General features: G+C 41.8%; 1 non-coding gene across 1 annotated transcript; it reads left to right on the forward strand.

Annotated features, from left to right (window-relative positions):
- The first annotated feature begins 2039 nt into the window (after positions 1-2039).
- On the forward strand, positions 2040-2146 carry LOC136514707 (small nucleolar RNA R71). Its single transcript, XR_010773846.1, has one exon. It is a non-coding gene; the product is annotated as a small nucleolar RNA R71 (small nucleolar RNA).
- Positions 2147-21505: the final 19359 nt, after the last annotated feature.

The following is a 21505-nucleotide window of genomic DNA, read 5'->3' on the forward strand; positions in this document are numbered from 1 at the left end:
TGGTTGCCAACTGGCCTCCACTTCCTCCAGATATTTCTTTGCTTCACACTTAAGCAAGAATGGATGGCCATCGGTGGAGAAATAACCTGAGTGGAGATGGAGGTGGTGGTGGAGATAGAAGTGATGGATGGTGGTTGAGTGGGTCCCACATGTCTATATTTCAACCGTATACTCACGTATATATATATGCAATATTTTATAAAAAATATGAAATATAAGAAGATGAATAAATGGTATTTTTAAAATTTTATACCTCCACGGTAAATATTTATTACGGGTTTTTAAGCTCCGTAAAAATTATTTACATGGAGCTTGAATTTATATATTGCCATGATGAGAATTTTTATTTTATAATGCAGGTGTTGAAAATTAAATATGTTAGGATAAAATAATTAATGCAACATAAGAAGTAAATATGGATAACTACCGATTTATCTCCCGACGAGGGTTCAGGATTTTAAGTCCACCGAACCAGACTTGATTAGAGAAGTCCTTTATTCTTTGAGTGCATCAGTCGGTCTCAGAGATGGAGACCCTGATGGTTATACTGGCTTCTCTTGGCACTCCAAGTTAGAGCATTGTTCTGGTCGTGGCTTGAAGGCAAAGCCTTCTTCCTTGCCATTGATATGGAATTTAATTTCTTCAGCTCTGACATCAATCTGTGTATTTGTAGTGCTTAGAAAGGGTCTTCAAAGAATGAGGGGTGTCTTCATATCCTCCTGTATGTCAAATACTACAAAATCCACTGGAACAAAGAAATTTCTTATTTTTACCAGAATATTCTCGGTGATTCCTATAGGGTAGAGAACTGATTGGTATGCTAGTTGTAGGCACATCAACATTGGTGTGAGCGTAGAATATTTGAGCTTATCGAAAACCTTCTTGGGCATGACACTGTTGCTTGCTCCAAGATCGCATAGCGCATTTTCAAAGTTTTTGTTTCTGATCGAATAGTCGATAGTGAGACATCCTAGATCCTTCTTCTTGACAGGTGATGTGTTCAGCATAGTGGCACTACACACCTCCATTAACTTGATTACCTTAGTGATGGGTAGTGGTCTTTTGTTGTTCAGGATGTCTTTGAGGTACTTCACATAGGTGGGTACCTGTCTAGCATCTAGTAGTGGAATATTGATATATAACTTTTGAATTACCTTCATGAACTTACCAAACTGCTCATCCATTTGGCTTTTCAATTTCTGCGTGGAAATGGTAAGAAGGTGGTGTCATGAAAATCTTGTTGCATTTCCTGTTCTTGTGGCTCAACTTCATCATTCTTCTTCTCTGCTTGTACTGTTGCCGGTGTCTTACCTGTCCCTATTGGATATGGTGGATCACGAGTAGACTTGCAACCTCTTGTAGTTATGGCGTTGACCTTTTCAAGGTTAGTGGCAATAGGCAGAGCAGCGGCCAACTGAACTAATTGAGATTCTATCTTTTTTATTATAGCTAAGTTGGTCTTTCATAGCAGAAGAAAAACTATCCATTTTAGTGTTTATGTTTTCTAGGACCTTGTCATTAAAGGCAAGTTTTTTGAAACATTCTCATTAATCCTGGCTTGTTCTAACATCAAGTCTCTCAAGGATGGCTATTTAGGATTAGAAGAATAATTACCTGGGTAATTACCTTGGTAACTTGACCATTGTTGTTGACCCATCCTTACCTCTGTTGTTGTGGAGCAGAATTGTTGACGATAGTGTTTGCATCCTCTTGATATTTAGGGAATTCAACCCCCAAGTATTCTCCACATGTGTTTTGAGCATTGAAAGCATCTTGTATAGCTTGACGATCCTACTTGTAATTGGCTCGCTGTTCAAGCCAATTCAACAAGATGTCCATCTTCTGGTACTTCTTCGCTCTTATTGCATGATTGAATATTGCATTAGGACCAGCCTTGATTAGAGGCTATCTTCTCCATAAGAGTTTCAGCTTTTCTAAGGGTGAGTGACATAAATGATCCTCCAGCAGTAGCATCAAGTTGTTCATGAGCTTTCTAAGTCAATCCATGGTAAAAGCTTTGCATGAGGAACCAATCTTCCATCCCATGATGAGGACAATCAAAAATCTATTGTTGAAAATGTTCCCATGCTTCTAGAATGGTCTCTCCTTTCTACAGCTCAAAATTGGAAATCTTTCCTCTTAAGGCATTGGTCTTGCATGCAAGGAAGAACTTTGCTAGAAAGGCCTTCGAATATCTTGCCCACGTGTTGATGTTATCTTTATTGGTGTAGAACCACTGTTTCACCCTTCCCACAAACGAGAATCAAAATAGGCAGAGTAGTATGATGTTTTAAGCAACGTCCTTGATGACGATTGTGCTGTTAATTTCCAAAAAATCCTAGAGATGAACACTAGCATCTTCATGTGCCTTTCTGCTGAATGGAGTAGCTTGCACCATGTTGATGAGGCTTGGCTTGACCTCAAACTCAAGGTTGTTGGTTTTGAGTGTTGGTCTAGTGTTGATGTTCTCAATGCTTGGAGTACAGAACTCATGCAGAGTCTTTTTAGCCATAGCTTTAGAAACTGGTGTTGTGCTTCATCTTGATTGGTTTTATTGTGATTGATGGAATTTGTTGATGAATCAGAACCAAACCTACAATACCCTATATAAGATATGAATAAAGACAAACAAGGGTAAGCCTACTAAAGTAGAGCTATAAAGTTATGATCTTGTCTATAAGTATTTATTTGATCAATTCTCTTAGTTTTGTGCCCCTCCCCAGCAACATTGCCAGAAATGCTTGTTGGCATTCCTTAGCATCACCTTAATACTAAGTTGTCATCCCTAGCAATGATGCTAGAAATATATTGGTTGGTAATTTTAATGATACTATAAACTTAGAGAAAATTATATATATATTAAGTATCCGCAAGCGCACAGATAATATACCATTATAGCATTTGACCCGGGAGTATATCAAGTATCGTTATTTATATTTTATCCATAGGGAGGAGCGATGGGGTGCCAAGAGATATTGGCAAATATGCATACTTATGACAAGATCATTAACTCTCATGCTATAGTAGGGGTAAGTTAAATGATAAATAAATGATAAGTGTAAGGCATTGGTAGTATTCTAGAGATAGCAATAGATACTCATAATATAGTATGGCTAGGTAGGAGATTAATTAAGAGCAAAAGATTCCTAAGTCATTCCTTATTTACTAAGTCTTTTGTACACCCAAGTATATACACTCTCATCTATAGCATAATTAACTCTGTATCTATGCATAAGGAACATTACTAAGGAAGATCAAGAACAGAGCTTGTCTCCCTTCGTAACCGGGTTCTACTTGCTCTACAAATGGGGAGTGGACTACAAAGGACTCAACGGGAGTGTCACATCCACGATCTACCACATGACCCTGAGTGTAGAATGCATCCATAGGTAAACAATATTTAAGCACCACACTTACATAATGTCGACCACTTAACTCACTCGAGTATTGAGCTAAGCGCTTTGCGAACATATGCATATATTCATCATCAATCATGACTATATCAAGCATACAACTAAAGCAAACTAGGAACATAATAAATAGCAATATAATATTGAAGTAGCACAAAGTCATAAATAAAGAGGGATGCAATGGATATACTGGCCTCTAGACGGCGAATCCGAAATCCTGAGCAATAACCCAAACTCTACTTGACCCTTGCTATCTAGCATATACTAGAACTTTGAAGAATTGGAGCTCTATTCTCTTCTCTCTGAAAACCCTAATTTCTGATCTACTCTTGACTTATGGCAATCTCCTGAGTGGGGGCAAGGGCTAGTATATATAGGCCAGAGTGTCAATTCTGAGCCCTCGAATCAAACCGACTTGAATAAACAATATAGATGCAATACTTAACGTGGTGGAGAACCAACATACGAATGAGGAACTGATAGGTGGGCCCTAGGGGCTAGCCAGCCTATAGGTGGGGCTGGCTGGACCCACCTAGCAGTGCCTCGGCCCCTGCTTTGGTATGGTGTCTTCTTGAGTCTTCTGGAACCTTTTGGGGTAGTTTTCGCAATGGATAAGCACGAATTACTTTGATGATTTGATCCTCCTTGACGGTTTTCTGGATAAACCCTGCTAAAAACATAGATTCACCAAAACTCATGAAAATTGTCAATTTAAACCCCTAAGTCTATGTTGGTGATCATTTTCATGCAAGATTTCAAGTTATGTTGACGGTTCATGATGGATGGTAACTACCATCAACACTCGCAAACTGACAGAGGTCTGTGACCTCTCCGGGAGAGATTGACGAAGCAGATGGCCTGAGTAGCACAGTAGAGTCTTCCTTGTGAAGCAATGTGGGGCTCAAAGCATGATCATGGCTTGGTCACATGGAAAAAATAAAAGGTCCAAGACCTATGAGCCCACACATGATCACAGAAACCCTCGCGACCATGCAAAAAGAGGTCGGGGGAAAATTCCATACAAAGTCAGGACATAACAATCCTTACGGCAACCCAAACCAGAAGTATGACCCCGAACCCATGGCTTGAGAGCCCACTACAACCATAAGGGAAGCCAAAAAAATTATGAATACAAGAATGGACAAGCTGCTAAAACACCAAGGGCCGGCGTCACCTCGATGGTGATGCCAACTGACAACCTGAGGCTGAACGACATGGAGGAAGCATAGGCAACACATGCCCCACCTGCTCCTCAGTGAATAGCACAACCCTGGGGATCACATGCCAAAGGATTGCTACCATCCCTTCAGAAACAAAGGGAGCTCGGCTATCACTGGCACACAAAGCGCGAACGGGACATCATCCTGATCCGTTTAACATGGATAGCATGATAGGGCCGCGCTACTCTGCCCTCCCCTAGCTCCATGAGTAGTCCCAAGTACACATTGGGTGAACCTTTAGTAGAATCCTAACATGATGCCGGACTACATGTGAAACTCAGGGGGAAGCCAGAAATGCCTCTGGCCATCGCACATTTTGAGCACGTGAACCACCAAGGTTGGAGCAAGAAGTGGTGACGGGGTAGCAAACTGATGTCACGTATGACCTGACTCAGTGGCCACACTGCCTCTTAGTCCCTAGTTTGCAAGTCACCTTCTAGCACCAGTTGTTAGGAGGGGTGATGCTGGTCTCCAACCACCACAGACAATCCCTAGCGGATCACATGATTGGAGCCCCAAGGCTCCCTTCAAATTTTCTCTCCCCTCTATTTTTCTCAAAATCATCCTAGGCTAGAGCCAAGTTCGTAGGAAAAGCTTAAGGGGGTTTGAACAGTAAGGAGGCACCCATTTATAGGACTGAGGGTGGTCCCCGCACCACGCAACACAACATGGGAAGCCACAACCAAAGTCAGATGCCCGTTGGGGACAGGGAAACTAAGACCTTCCCAAAGGCCGAACCAATATAGGATCGACAAGACCACTCGGTCCTGCTTGGGTCACGAACCTTGAAACACGGCACACTAGCACGGCAGGGCTCACCAGTCACATACCATGTCGTCAGGATGCCCAGACAAGGCCAAACATAATGGCCACCTACCGTGTTGAACGCACCAATCCACGAGGGGTTGAGCGACGAAGCTCGAATAGGCCACAACTATGAACCGGCGCATGAATACACACGCATCTCAGCACTTTTATGATCACTTCGTGATCACAAAAACACTCGGGGCTACTATCGGGGTTATAACCCCAGGGTGTCTCAAGGCACCAATTAGTTAGTAGGCCAAGCGGCCTACAAGACATCAGCTAGCGAAGGCCCAAATGACCGAGGCCCAGCTAGGCCAAGCAAACTAGGCCAGACGCCAAGGCCGGGGTCAGCCATGACCCCTCCCTCATGCCTTAGCCGCATGATGCTCGATGGGAGCATGACCGCTCCCCCGTCCTAACCTCTAGGAGGAAAGAGGAGAGGTCAAGTCCAGCCAAACATGCCCACTCTAACAAGAGAAAGCACGCCACACCAAATCTGCAAGGACCAAGGGGACAACGGTCACCTCGATTTGGTTAGATGCCATCCCTACACCATGCAGTCTAGACAAGACAACATCGCTCGATGGTTATGGCCGGTACGGTATCCACCATCCAAATATGCCCCAACAAGATGCATGTACGATCCTACCTACTATGGGATGGGATCTACGATGAGGGTCTTGACTTTGAGGCCAACTAGACTGGCGGGAGCCACGACCCCAACATCGGTGTCGCAGAACCGACCAATTTATAAGAGCACAAGTATAATGGCAGCCCACAAGCGGTTGCACTGTCATACTTGAGCCCATATAAACCTGGTAGTTCGTCAAGTACCATGACGGGTCTACTTAAACGATCCACATACTACAATTAAAGATGCCTGCCCAAGGCTCACTCCTCATCCACAGCGGGATAGAAGCAATTCTTGCAATAGCCATGATAGACAATACCATCTGCAACAATGGGATAAAACCCTAAGTATGAGAAGGTACTAAGTAGACTTACCCGTCATAAACCAGAAATAAATTGACTCCAAGGATTATGCAAGGCTTTATAAGCGGAGGCAGCTTGACAACATTTTGCATAAAAAGCAATTAACTCAGTTATCCAGTTGTATTTAAGTCATCATGTGCCAAACATGTGGTATATCATTTAAGAGCATACAATAGTAACCATAGCTGGTGTATTAATTCCATCTTTATCCGAACCATCACATTCCATAATACAATTACTACGATTTGGAGCTAGCCAAGTTTCTCACTATCTAGGAGAGACGGTGATTCGAATCAATTTCAACTAGCTGGGACTTTATACCTAACACAAACCTAGGCAGACCAGATCAATGGTCACCTTAGGTCACCTTTGGTACAACTCAAGTCCACATTTCATGGGTTCGCCCAGCGCCACACAATCAGGGACAACCAACTGCCAGGACATTCAGGCCCAGCCTACCCTTGGGCTCATGCCCGGCTCCTTGCACATCCTTACTACCATCTAGAGTGTGCACTTTGATAGAGCAGGGCCTGACCTAAGTTGAGTTACTTGGCTTCATGGTTGGAACGAGTTATCTGGCTAGCTAAGTGATAGGCATGCGTTCAATCTTGTCAGAAGTGCCAACAATGGTACAGTCCTTAATCGGCACAGACGGGATCACATGAGTCAACCTACACATAGACTCTACCCGACCTCCATTTATATTACCCCATGGTTATTTTCCACGATAGCAAATATAGCCAACCGTGCTTTGGTATCCACCTATATCTCACAGGTGACAGGAAAGCACTCGACTTCTATCAGTCTAAGCATGGCTAAGCATATATTTGATCCTAGACCTACATAGGGTTAAAGGTGTATATATCTGGACAAGGTAGTTCCATACATCAAGTGTTTCCAGTCAACTCTTATAACCTAATGCATGAATCATAAAGGACTCAAGTAGTATTTTGTAAAACACTGGGAGACTTATAATGCTCCAGGGCTTGCCTTTGAGAAAAGAGGTGGGCGGTGATTAGGGCACTTAGGGAGCAATTCTAGAGTCTGATCCTCTTCTCATAGAGATACGGCTAGAGGAGTCTCCTGCTGATCCTCGTCCTCTTCTTCGTTGAATTCCAGCAATGTTATCTCCTCGGTCGATCCTATATGCATGATCATGAATAAGATATCGTGAATGCATATATGACGACATGTATACTATGATAAAAAGTGATGAATGCATCCTCGTAAGTATTTTCAACAGCATGGTGTCAAATTAATAACAAGTGCATCATATTCTACTAAGTAGGTGCATATCTCTTCTCTATTACTTAAGCAAATACTTCTGCAATTCATTTACCGAACTACAAAACACTAGCTACTTGTTTTAACCATAACTAGAGTTATATACATAGAAATCATATTGTTGTGGACATTCTAGAAAGCTTATCAAATTGTCCACAACTTTCATTTAATAATCTTGATGTGATTCAACAGCTATCTTGGTCAAACTATTCAGTCAAACAAATCTATCTAGAAAGTAAACAATTAGGAGAGCAAACTTCTAACAGCCAAAACTCTTAAACCCTAAGGCCTATGACCATGAAATTTTAACACAAGGTATATTAGTAAATTATCTACAACTTTGTGATTAACAAGTTTTACAGAAAAGGCCATTATCAACATGAAATCATCCACACAACTGAAACTATACATGCAACCACTTATTTGAATTATAGAGCAATAGTTAATTAGTGTCATACAACCAATTGCTTCTAAGCCTTACTATGAACATCAACAGTTACTATGCTTCACAAGAACCATAGAAAACATCATGGTCAATCACAACTTAATTATTTAAATGCCTTTATTAATTTAAATAGATAATTAGGGGAAATAACAAACATATACAAATGTGCACAATAAATTTTCATAAAATTACAGTAACTTCCTAGTGCTCACAATAGACTACTATAAAAATTTCATACCATTTGGACATGTATAATATAAAAAATGACAAGCTAGCAAGGTCTATTTTGGTGAAAATAGTTAACCATATAGAAAAGTGTCAAACAACAGATTCTATATTTTTCTAGCTTCATATTAGTTCCATACTACTATACAAAAATTTGCATAGCAATATGTTACATATTTTTATCCCCATAATTTTCCTCAGAAAATGCCATTTATTAATAGATAAGTAGAATGATCATATTTCAATTAAGTTTACTGCAAGCTTAATATTTTTTTCCTATCTATAGCATGTCAACACAAGATCAGCAAAATTGAAATCACAATTTTATCGCATTCCTAGTTCAAGTTACACATTTTACAAAATTGTAAGCATTCAAAAAGCACTTATCTAGTCATATTTTATTCACCAATAAAAATACCAGAAACCATACATCTTATATTTTTATAAAATTCTACACTTCCTGAGGAACACAACAAAATTTGGTTTACCAAAAATGGACATCTAGAACTCCACTTATGATTTTTCAAAGTTAGTACAAAAATCCATGAAAGAATTAACAAAAACCCTAACTAGTAGTCGCTGACAGAGGGGACCCATGAGTCAGCGGGGTCCACCCATCAGCGACCCAAAGTAGGGCACGGCGGTTTATTGGCGCTATCTCACTGATGGCGAGCACTCCAGCAAAACTGACTACACCAACATGACTTACTCACAAAGCCGCATCGATTGACCTAGGTGGTGGAGGCACTGACGCATAGGAGCCACCTCGTCGCTGACCACGGCTGCACAGTGCTGTAGTACACTGGTCATTATAGGCCACGACAAGGCTAAGCAAGGAGCGCATGAGCTCCTTGGTGACGACGCAGATCTAACGAGGTGACCTAAGCTAGGCGTGATGCTCCGATGAGGCTCGTTCGTGTGCACGATGGCGCGGCGGTGAGAGCGTGGCGGCGCTGCGTGTCGTGTTCCGTGTCGGTGAGGCGTCTATTCATGGTGAGGTCATGCCACAAGTGAGCCTACCCCCTAAGCAAGCTCTAATGCTAGGAATCAAAAGCAATGTGCATGCAAGCTCAGCAGCGGTGAGCTCGACGTGGAGGCAGCCATGGAAGCCGAGCTCTCCGATGAGGGCGGGAATGGTGATTTCGCCCTCACCATAGCTCGTCTGGTGCTACAATCAAGTCGAGGAGGTAGAGGGGAATGCGGCAAAGCTAGCTGTGAGATGGAGGCAGCATTGGCGTGGTGGAACGAGCGCTAAGCGACGACAGAGCTGCTCGGTTGCCCGATGGCGCTCGGTGGTTCCACGGCGAGAGCTAGAGAGAGCAGTGGAGAGGGAGCGAGTGAGCGGGTGAATGCGAAATGAGGCACGTGGGGTCTTAGGTATCGAGCGCCAATGCGCTACGGCAAGGGCCTGATGTCAGCCAGCAGTGGCTAGAAGCTGTGCCCGGTCGGCCACCTCGGCGCATGACGCGGCATTCATTAGGGTTTGATCAAGTGACTGATAGAGCAAATTGAAGGCGCTAATTCTCTTGATCCACAGCGAATTAGTGCATGGTGTTAAAACCAAACTTGTAGAGCTATGTACCAGCTACAAAACTTCTTTAGAAATCAAACTCTAATTCTCAATGGTTAGGAAGATACATCAGCACAAAGTCGAGCACGTCACACTATAAACTCCAAATGATAGCAATTTTTCTATGGAAAATTGGGTTTTGCTGATTTTTGTGAGCCAAATTCAAGCATGTTAAGAGTTGAACTAGCCTATGACCCAAAAATAAAAGTTGTTGCTCTACTTAAATATAACTTTGCTTTAGTGAACACATCCATGCAAAGTCTCTATGACATAGTTCAACCTAGGTCAAACATTCCACTTTCAAATGATGGCTTACACTATATCTATGTCTTAGAGACCAAACTAGCCCTAGTCATGAATACCAAAGTTGTTCATAATGACATTCTAAACATGGTTAAGGTATTCCTAAGGTCACACAAACATTTCATACATTGGTTACACATAATGCTTCCCAGGTCAATAAGCATATCATCACTTAGGAGCTTAATTAGATAAAATGATCTACATGAACAATGTTCCATTAGTCATCCTAAGTTTAGCTAAGGTGTTTTAATGACCAACATCAAACACTTGCACTTATTCACACAAGATCATAAGCATATACATATGGAAACATAAAATAACAAAGCATGTTTCACATGTTTCAGTTGTATGTTTCATATGTAAAAGCTCATATAAGAATGCTTGATGATTATTCTCATGCAATGCAAGTCAAATTATGTAAGCCTAACACCTAGGGTGTTATAGCCCCTCCCCATACAGAAATCTCATCCCGAGATTTGCAAGACCTACCATTCTTTGACAAAAGTGGGATAAACCTCACGTAAATAATCCTCCCATTCCCACGTGGCATCTTGTTTGTTGTGATTATTCCACACCACCTTATAGAACTTAATGAACTTACTCTGGGTTACTCTTTCCATCTCTTCTAACACTCGGATTAGTTTCCCTTCATAGGTCAAATCCGATTGGAGCTTAATGTTGGTGGGTGCAATGGCTTCCTCAGGTACATGAAGACATCTCTTCAACTGCGAGACATGGAAGCCATCGAATATGGCACGCATCTCTAGGGGGAAGTTGTAACTTGTAAGCGACATTCCCTTTCCATTCTATAATCTTGTATGGCCCTACATACCTAGGCGCAAACTTTCTTTTCACTCCAAATCTCTGTACTCCTTTCATGGGTGACACTTTTAAGTATACATAGTCTCCCACTTCAAAAGTCAGTGGTCTTCTTCTTTTATCAACATAATTCTTTTGTCTTGACTGAGCTGCTTTCATATGTTGTTAGATAATGCGCACCTGCTCTTTAGCTTCGGTGACAAAGTCAATGCCAAAGTATCTTCTTTCATCGGGCTCAATCCAATTCAATGGAGTTCTACATTTTCTGTTGTACAAGGCGTCAAACGAAGCCATCTTGATGCTTGCTTGATAACTGTTGTTGTAGGAGAACTTGGCTAAAGGTAGCCATTTCTAGTGCACTTCTAAATTGTAGTCCTTGATTAGCTCTAACCATCTTCACTGTCTCATGTTCAGCTCAGGTTGCATGAAGATATATTTGAGACTTTTGTGGTCAGTGTATATGTGACATACGTTGCCCAACAAATAATGTCTCCATATCTTTAATACATGAGCAACTGCTGCAAGCTCTAAATCATGCGTAGGATAATTGACTTCATGTTTTCTCAACTACCGAGAAGCATAGGCAATAACTCTTCCTTCTTGCATGAGCACACACCCCAAACCTATACCCGATGCATCACAAAACACATCGAAAGGCTTTTCAATGTCGGGTTGTGCTAAAATAGGAGCTGTAGTTAACAGAGTCCTTAGGGTGTGAAAATCTTCTTCACACTCTAGTGTCCAACTAAACTTCTCATCTTTCTAAAGTAGTCTAGTCATGGGTTTAGCTATCTTGGAGAAATCTAGAATGAAACGACGATAGTAACCTGCTAACCCTAGAAAACTACAAACTTCATGAACCGAAGTCAGGGCCTTCCAATCCATGACCTCTTGTACTTTAGATGGGTCTACAGATATTCCGTCTCTTGATAATATGTGACCCAAGAAAGGTACTTTGCTCAACCAAAATTCACACTTGCTAAACTTTGCATATAACTTATGTTCCCTTAATCTAGATAGAACAATTCTCAGATGCTCTACATGATCTGCCTCATTCTCTGAATAAATCAAGATATCATCAATAAACACAACCATGAACTTGTCGAGCTCACGCATGAATACCGAATTCATCAAGTACATGAAGTAGGCAGGAGCATTTGTTAGTCCAAAAGACATGACCAAATACTCATACAAGCCATACCCAGTGGAGAAAGTTATTTTAGGTATATCCTCTGGCCTGATCTTTATCTGATGATAGCCTGACTTCAAGTTAATCTTGGAGAATACCTTTGTTTTTGCCAACTGATCGAACAAGATATCGATATGAGGCAAAGGATACTTTTTTTTATGGTCACAACATTAAGTAGCCTATAATCCACACGCATTCTCAAGGACTTGTCCTTCTTCTTTACAAACAATACTGGACATTCCCATGGAGAAAAACTAGGTTGAATGAGACCTTTGTCCAGTAGTTCTTGTAACTAAATTTTAAGTTCAGCTAGCTCATTTGGTGGCATCATATAGGGTCTTCTTGAGATAGGTGTCGTACCTAGCACTAACTCAATCTTAAATTCCACATCCCTATCAGGTGGTAAACCTGGTAACTCATCTGGGAATACATTAGGGAACTCACAAACCATTGGGATATCACATAGGGTAGTGGCTTGGATAGCACAAGCCAAGTGTTGGAGTTCAAAATTTCGGGAAAGTGGTACGAGGAAAGCATTACCTCCCTTTGGTTCTCTCAACATAATAGTATGAGTGCTAGTGTCAATGAGAACACCATGATCGCTCATCCATTTCATGCCTAAGATCACATCTATAGATAATCCAGGCAATACTATCAGATTCATCGTATACACCTCTTTTGTATAGAGATGAGCACATTTCTAACCATCTTATTCGTAGAGATAGTAGCCCCAGCTGAACTTATACTATAACCACCCTTGCTTACCTCAATTACTTTCTAATCATGTCTAGATGCAAATGATTGGCTCATAAATGAATGAGAAGGTCCCGAATCAAATAAAACAATGGCGAGATGTTTGTTAACAAGGAACATACCAGCGGTGACAACCTCTCCCACGGGAACCTCTTCAATAGTACTATAGTGCACATATCCAGGACATGCCTTAGGATTCGCCTGCCTCTGATTTCCCTTGCTCTGATTGTTGTTCTTCTTAGGGTGGGGGCACTCCTTGGCCCAATGACCCACTTGATTATAAGTGAAGCATGGTTGATTGCTCTTGGGTCCTGCTGAACTTCCTTGCCCTCCATTCCCCTTGGGTAAGCCAATGGTGAATGCCTTACGAAACATCTTCTGAGGTCGGTTGGTCTGAGCTTTTGGTGGAGGAGGCCTGAACTTTGGCGTCGGTGGTCGAAATTGTGGCCTAGCTACCACTAGAGCTCTAGACTAGGAAGACCCGGAGGCACCTACCTCAGCTACCCTCTTGCGGCCCTTTGCTGCTGTATGCAAATTGTTGTGGTTCTCCTGAGTCAATGCATCACTAATGAACTTATTGTAGGTGGTGCACCTCGAGTTGGCCATAGTCTTCATTAACTTAGTGCCAAGGCCTCTCTTGAAGCTTTATATCTTCTTTTCTTCAGTGTCAACAAACATGGGGCATAACGAGATAGATTGTTGAAAGCATGCATATACTCAGTAAGGGTTTTGGTCCCTTGTGTGAGCCACATGAACTCAACTGCCTTCATGAGCATCAGCCCATGGGGAATGTGATGTCCCCTAAAGGCTAACTTGAATTGCTCCCATGTGACTTGTGCATTGGCTGGTAGAGAGGACAGGAAATGGGTCCACCATATCCTAGCCGGTCCCTACAGCTGATGGGACACATATTCTGCATTCTGATGTTCTATGACCATCAACAGATGGAACTTCTGCTCAATAGTGTTGAGCCACTCATCCACCTAGAGCGGTTCTTCAGCCACCTTAAAGATAGGAGGCTTGGTATCTAAGAAATCCTTAAAAGTGTTGTACTGATTCGGCTTAGGCCCTTGTTGTTGCTGGCGGGCGCAAGCCATGTTTTGCACAATGAGGCGCAGGGTTTCCTCCATAGTCCTCTGACTTCCTAGAAATTGTGCAAAGAACTCATTTGCAGACGGTGGTGGCAGTGGTGGTAAGTCACCATCATTGCCCTCTTGGCTGCTGCCTGCTCCGGCATGAGTGCGAGTCATCTTCAAAGTTGCAACAATAAGTGATTATTGGATGATGTCAAGAGATTGCAGATGAATTGTATAATCATGCCAAACTGAAATTACTAGAGAGAATCTTAAATTCATACAATAAAATAGAGGTGTAATAATTTATTCTCGCAACATGACATCACCAATTTGATATCACCAATTTGATCACTTATCGGGATCATAGTGCGTTAACACACAAATCATATCACCAGTAAGACAAAACTAGAATTACATTAGAGTTCAACCCAACATAAAATAGCATGCAAGTACCAATATTACATGAAAGTCCAACCAAAATTACCAAACTTCAACTACAAGTCCATTACATAATAGCGGGGATACATCTAGCATTTCAACTAGTCACTAGGCAACTCTAATCTTTATTATGATTGCTTTTGAGGTTGGAGATAGGATCATCCTCATTCTCTGGCTCCACTTCTTCCATGTCCCAGCCGTCATCTTCTACTAACATTTTTGGACCATCTTCTTCCTCGTCAAGGAGTGCGTGCAGTTGGTTGTTCAAAAAATGCACCTCATGCTGAAGATCCATCACTACATGCTGGGCCTATGCAAGCTGCTAGCACAAGTCCCTCTCAGCATGGTCCTACATGCCACTCATGACACGGGTCCTATCATGTTCTGCTTCTACTGAAGCAGCATGGTTGTTCGGTAGGTTTCACTGGCACGTACCGATGAACGCCTCGGCATGGGCGACCTCCAGCTACTCCTGCAGTCCTGCTAGCATTGCTTGATCATCTGCTCTTGCCTCCTAAGCGGTAGTTCTCTATTGATCCACTTGCTCCATTTGGGTGTGGAGATTCTCCAAAGCTATATAGGCTTGATCGGTTTCCCATCGAGCCTCACTTACTGCCTTTTTGTGCTTGTGCACATGCTTCTTGAGCTTAGGTTGTGTGGCTTCAGCCCTCATAAGCTTATCTATGCAAGTGGTATAGGATTCCTACCAGAAATCCCTAGTGTCCTGATGAGTGTAGAACATCTTCATTACTACAAACATGGCGCTCATAGTGAGACTAGAACTATCTGCCTGCTCATCCCGATCTCGGATCAACGCATTGCGATTGTGCTGTGCCCATACTACTGTGGATGGGTCCACCCGAGGAAAAACACTAGTGGCACTGCCGATAAGTTCATCCCCGTACTGCTGACAAATCTGAGTCAGTACCTCAAAGTCTACTACTTGGGCAGCTTCCCAAGGACTTCTTCCTTCAGATTTCGCTTTCCATTCCTACCAGAAGGGTGCTTGAGTAAGAGCTGGTATGGTTAGCTGCACTTCATACCATGGCTATCCCTCTAGGGGTGTACTTCATTCCAGTGATAGAGGGGCGGTTCATAATACCCTGCATAGTGCAAGACTCTCTAAAGCAGAGCAGGAGTTCCAAACATCAACAGGAAACTCTCACTTCCAGTCGGTGCTGCCATCTATGCCAACAACATATGCAACTCTCATGAGACAAAGTCATAATGGATAAGAGTTACATAACCGAGTAAGAGATCTATAAGGGGAGGAACAATGCAAGTATTAAATAATTATTTATCATGATGCATGCATGTTCCATACGTCCTTAAAAACTTAGGAAAAATTTATCTCTAACGACATACACGGTGGCATACATACTTTCTCTCATATATAGCGTAGCTAGTCGGGCTACACATTTCGTTGTTAGTGTACCTGCACAAGAGTTTCATTTCAGCCCAACCCCACAATTATATATGCAGAATGTAAATCTGGGCTCTAAGTTATAATCTAAATACTTTCATATATGTATACCCATACATATACTTCCGTATCAAAGCTACCCGATAACAATTTATTACCCACAATTAAATACGCACCATATACACATGCAAGCATGCATACATAGTCCTACCAAAGCTAGCTCTCCCCGACCGCACGCTCATATCTTGCGGTCATGCCACTTATCAACTTACCTTCTTACCTTGGCGTAGAGGCATTTGATCCATACATTACCACTCAAATGAATGGCATCCATACAATAGCACGCCGTATGGACAACAAAAGTAAAAACCCCCATGTTAGTACTTAAATAGCCACCTAAGAGTCCTTAACTGGGCATAAAGAAAGTGATCACTTGCATACTTTAGATTTCAACTCTAGGTTTCAAATACCTATTTATATAGCTATTAGTTGCTAGAAACTAGTTTTGGAAAACAAAAACCTTTGTTTTAAATACACAAGTGGCAATTAATGTTGAATCTTGCTCTGATGCCAGCTATCGTAGAATCGACCAATTTATAAGAGCACAAGTACAATGGCAACCCACAAGCGGTCGCACTGTTATACTTGAGACCATATAAACCCGGTAGTTCGTCGAGTACCGCGATGGGTCTCGATAAACGATCCACATACAACCAAGATCGTACATGATTCAACATACATGTCACATGTTACATAAGGTTCATAGATATAGTTCATTCATCAGAGTACGAAATATAGTTATTACAAACCAAGTTCGATAGATAGTAGCAGAAGCAAATTAAAGTTTGAAAGTAGCATTTGCCAACATAGTTCAAATACAGTGCCAACACATGATCACCATCCACAAAAGCATATAGAAGGATTATTAAAGATGTCTGTCCAAGGCTCACTCCTCATCCACAGCGAGATAGAAGCAATTCTTGCAATAGCCGTGATAGACGGTACCATCTACAACAATGGGAATAAAACCATGAGCACAAGAAGGTACTCATCTAGACTTACCCATCATAAACCAGAAATAAATTGACTCCAAGGATTATGCAAGGCTTTATAAGTGGAGGTAGCTTGACAACATTTTGCATAAAAAGCGATTAACTCAGTCGTACAGTTGTATTTAAGTCATCAAGTTAATTATAGCTATTCATCTCTAGATTAGCAACTATCCTGTGCCAAACATGTGGTATATCATTGAAGAGCATATAATAGTAACCATAGCTGGTGTAGTAATTCCATCTTTATCTGAACCATCACATTCCATAATACAATTACTACGATGTTGGAGCTAGCCAAGTTTCTCACTATCCGGGAGAGACGGTGATTCAAATTGATTTCAACCAGCTAGGAATTTATTCCTAACACAAACCTAGGCAGACCAAATCAATGGTCACCTTAGGTCACCTTTGGTACAACTCAAGTCCACATTTCGTGGGTTTGCCCAACGCTGCACAATCAAGGACAACCAGCTGCCAGGATGTTCAGGCCTGGCCTACCCTTGGGCTCACGCCTGGCTCCCTACATATCCTTACTACCATCTAGAGTGTGCACTTTGATAGAGTGGGGCCCAGCCTGAGTTGAGCTACTTGGCTTTACGGTCGGAATGAGTTATCCAGCTAGCTAAGTGATAGGCATGCGTTCAATCTTATCAGAAGTACCAACAACGGTATGGTCCTTAATCGGCATAGATGGGATCACATGAGTTAACCTACACATAGACTCCACCCGGCCTCCATTTACACTACCCCATGGTTCTTTTCCACGATAGCAAATATAGCCAACCGTGCTTCGATATCCACCTATATCTCGCAGGTGATAGAAAATCACCCGACAACTACCGGTCTAAGCATGGCTAAGCATATATTCGATCCTAGACCTACACAGGGTTAAAGGTGCATATATCTGGACAAGGTAGTTCCATGCATCAAGTGTTTTTAGTCAACTCTTATAACATAATGCATCAATCATAAATGACTCAAGTAGTATTTTGTTAAACACTAGGAGACTTATAATGCTCTGGGGCTTGCCTTTGAGAAAAGAGGTGGGCGGTGATCAAGGCACTCAGGGAGATCTTCTAGAGTCTGCTCCTCTTCTCCTGGAGCTGTGGCTTGAGGAGTCTCCTACTGATCCTATTCCTCTTCTTCGTTGAATTCCAACAATGTTATCTCCTCGGTCGATCCTATATGCATGATCATGAATAAGATATCGCGAATGCATGTATGACGACATGTATACTATGATAAAAAGTGATGATTGCATCCTCATAAGTATTTTCAACAGCATGGTGTCAAAGTAATAACAAGTGCATCCTATTCTACTAAGTAGGTGCATATCTCTTCTCTATTACTTAAGCAAATACTTCTGCAATGCATTTACCGAACTATAAAATAGTAGCTACTTATTTTAACCATAACTGGAGATATATACATCGAAATCATATGGTTGTGGACATTCTAGAAAGCTTATGAAAATTTTCTATAACTTTCTTTCAATACTCATGATGTGATTCAACAGTTATCTAGGTCAAACAATTCAGTCAAACAAATCTGTCCAGAAAGTAAACAATTAGGACAGCAAACTTCTAACTTTAGCCTATGACCATGAACATTTAACACAAGGTATATTAGTAAGTTATCTACAACTTTGTTATTAACAAGTTTTACATAAAAGGCCATTATCAACATGAAATCATCCACACAACTGAAACTATACATTCAACCACTTATTTGAATTATAGAGCAATAGTTAATTAGTTGCATACAACCAATTGCTTCTAAGCCTTACTATGAACATCAACAGTTACTATGCATCACAAGAACCATAGAAAACATCATGGTCAATCACAACTTAATTATTTAAATGTCTTTATTAATTGAATTAGATAATTAGGGGAAATAACAAACATATATGAAATTTGCACAATAAATTCTCATAGCATTACAGTAGCTTCCTAGTGCTCACAATAGACTACTATAAAAAATTCATATCATTTGGACTTGTATAACATCCTATACAAAAATGATAAGCTAGCCAGGTCTATTTTAGTGAAAATAGTTAACCCTATAGAAAAGTGTCAAACAATAGATTCTATATTTTTGCTAGCTTCATATTTGTTCCATACTACTGTACAAAAATTTTCATAGCAATATGTTACATATTTTTATCCCCATAATTTTCCTCAGAAATGCCATTTATTAATAGATAAAAAGAAAGATCATATTTCAATTAAGTTTACTGCAAGCTTAATATTTTTTTCTAGCTAGAGCATGTCAACACAAGACCAGCAAAATTGGAATAACAATTTTATCATATTCCTAGCTCAAGTTACACATTTTACAAAATTGTAAGCATTCAAAAAGCACTTATCTAGTCATATTTTATTCATCAATAAAAATACTAGAACTGTACATCTCATATTTTTATAAAATACTACACTTCCTAAGGAACACAACAAAATTTGGTTCACCAAAAATGTACATCTAGAACTCCACTTATGATTTTTCAAAGTTAGTACAAAAATCTATGAAAGAATTAACAAAAATCCTAATTAGTAGTCGTTGACAGAGGGGACCCACGAGTCAGCGGGGTCCACCCGTTAGTGACCCAAAGCAGAGCACGGCGGTTTGCTGGCGCTATCTCGCCGACGGTGAGCACTCTAGTGAAACTGACTACACCAACATGACCTACTCACAAAGCCGCATCGATTGACCTAGGTGGTGGAGGCGCGGACGCACAGGAGCCACCTCGTCGCCGGCCATGGTGGCATGGTGACACGTCGCTGCGGTACACCGGCCGTTATAGGCCACGGCAAGGCCAGGCGAGGAGCGCACGAGCTCTGCGGTGACGACGCGGATCTAGCGAGGCAACCTAGGCTAGGCGAGATGCTCCGACAAGGCTCGTCCACGTGCATGGTGGCGCGGTGGTGAGAGCACGGCGGCGCTGCGCGTCATGTTCCGCGCCAGCGAGGCATCTATTCATGGTGAGGTCATGCCACTAGCTAGCCTACCCCTAACCAAGCTCTAACGCTAGGAATCAAAAGCAATGTGCATGCAAGCTCAGCAGCGGTGAGCTCGACGTGGAGGTGGCCATGGAAGCTGAGCTCTCCGGCGAGGGCGGGAACGGCGATTTCGCCCTCACCATAGCTCGTCCGGTGCTGCAATCAAGTTGAGGAGGTAGAGGGGAATATGGCGAAGCTAGCTACGAGATGGAGGCAGTAATGGCGTGGTGGAACGGGCGCTAGGCAACAGTGGAGCTGCTCGGTTGCTCGACGGCGCTCGGTGGTTCCGCGGCGAGAGCGAGAGAAAGCAGTGGAGAGGGAGCGAGTGAGTGGGTGAATGCAAAATGAGGCACGTGGGGTCTTAGGTATCGAGCGCCAGTGCGTTGCGGCAAGGGCCTGATGTCGGCCAGCGGTGGCTAGAAGCTGCGCCCGGTCGGCCACCTCGGCGCGCAACGTGGCGTTCATTAGGGTTCGATCAAGTGACTAACAGAGCAAATTGAAGGTGCTAATTCTCTCGATCCACAGCGAATTAGTGCATGGTGTTAAAACCAAACTTGTAGAGCTATGTACCAGCTACAAAACTTCTTTATAAATCAAAGTCTAATTCTCAATGGTTAGGAAGATACATCGGCACAAAGTCGAGCACGTCACACTGTAAACTCCAAATGATAACAATTTTTCTAAGTGTGGAAAATTGGGTTTTGCTGATTTTTGTAAGCCAAATTCAAGAATGTTAGGAGCTGAACTAGCCTATGACTCAAAAATAAAAGTTGTTCCTCTACTCAAATACTACAACTTTGCTTTAGTGAACACATCCATGCAAAGTCTCTATGACATAGTTCAACCTAGGTCAAACATTCCACTTTCAAATGATGACTTACACTATATCTATGTCTTAGAGACCAAACTAGCCCTAGTCATGAGTACCAAAGTTGTTCATAATGACATTCTAAACATGGTTAAGATATTCCTAAGGTCACACAAGCATTTCATACATTGGTTACACATAATGCTTCCTAGGTCAACAAGCATATCATCACTTAGGAGCTTAATTAGATAAAATGATCTACATGAACAATGTTTCATTAGTCATCCTAAGTGTAGCTAAGGTGTTTTAATGACCAACATCAAACACTTACACTTATTCAACAAGATCATAAGCATACACATATGGAAACATAAAATAACAAAGCATGTTTCACATGTTTCAGTTGTATGTTTCATATGTAAAAGCTCATATAAGAATGCTTGATGATTATTCTCATGCAATGCAAATCAAATTATACAAGCCTAACACCTAGGGTGTTATAATTGGGATCGTGGCCCTCAGTTCCACAAGCCAGTCTGGCGATCGATGACCCGGAGGTGGCTACCAACTCATGTACGATGCTCTAGAAAACTAGGAGGCGATGATGAAGACCATGGAGGAGACCACGTCGCATAAGATGGCTGGCGAACCACCACCATGCCTACAGTGCTGCCACGGCTGGCACAGTAGC

The sequence above is a fragment of the Miscanthus floridulus genome, chromosome 16 (assembly GCF_019320115.1).
Source record: "Miscanthus floridulus cultivar M001 chromosome 16, ASM1932011v1, whole genome shotgun sequence".
Taxonomy (NCBI): Eukaryota; Viridiplantae; Streptophyta; class Magnoliopsida; order Poales; family Poaceae; genus Miscanthus; species Miscanthus floridulus.